This window comes from Propithecus coquereli, unplaced genomic scaffold (assembly GCF_000956105.1).
Source record: "Propithecus coquereli isolate 6110/MARCELLA unplaced genomic scaffold, Pcoq_1.0 Scaffold126, whole genome shotgun sequence".
Taxonomy (NCBI): Eukaryota; Metazoa; Chordata; class Mammalia; order Primates; family Indriidae; genus Propithecus; species Propithecus coquereli.
In genome coordinates, this window is record NW_012136747.1 from 2,565,344 (window position 1) to 2,566,111 (window position 768).

A 768-nucleotide genomic window follows, 5' to 3' on the forward strand; every position below is an offset into this window, starting at 1 on the left:
CAGCCCATAAATTTAGCTCTGTACATATGACCGATTATAATTGTAGAGAAAATTCCTTTAACTAGTGAAATTATCTAGTTAAGGAGTTTGAACATAGAAAATTTTGATAGACATTGCCAAATTGCCCTTAAAATGTAGTACCAATTTCCATTTCTACCAGCATTGGAAGATTGAAGAAAGATATGTTAACAAGAAAGTTAAGAAGGGAGTGTTAACTGGAGATCTATGGGGTTATATACTTTTCAAATCCAGTGTGTTTTCACATCTCTTAGCTTGTTTGGTTCTCACTCAACCTTATAGATGTAGAAGGGTGATTATTTTGGAGATCAGGAAACAGAAAAAGTGACAGATACACCAAACAGAGGCAGAGTCAGATGTTCAGAGTCAGATGCTCAGTTAAGTACTCAGGAAGGATTGAATAAATAAAGAGCTTTCATTCTGTCAATTAGAATGTTCTGCAATGGTGGAAATGTCTGTACTGTCCAGTAGGGTTGCCACTAGTTGCATGTGGCTGTTTGAGCACTTGAAATATTCCCAGTGCAACTGAGAAACTGAATTTTTAATTTTTTAAAAATTTTAATTGGCACACATGGCTAGTGACTACTATAATGGGTAGCGTAGTATACCATGCCAGGCCTCTCCAAACTTATGTGTGATTAAGAATCACCCGAGGTTGGCCGGGCGCGGTGGCTCACGCCTGTAATCCTAGCTCTCTGGGAGGCTGAGGCGGGTGGATTGTTTGAGCTCAGGAGTTCGAGACCAGCCTGA

At 39.6% G+C, this 768-nt stretch overlaps 1 protein-coding gene across 1 annotated transcript in view; it reads left to right on the top strand.

The window, feature by feature from the left end:
• The window catches only part of SLC25A17 (solute carrier family 25 (mitochondrial carrier; peroxisomal membrane protein, 34kDa), member 17), a 65,600-nt gene that overhangs the window by 58,538 nt on the left and 6,294 nt on the right, over nucleotides 1–768 (top strand). The gene's annotated exons all lie outside the window — the stretch shown is intronic.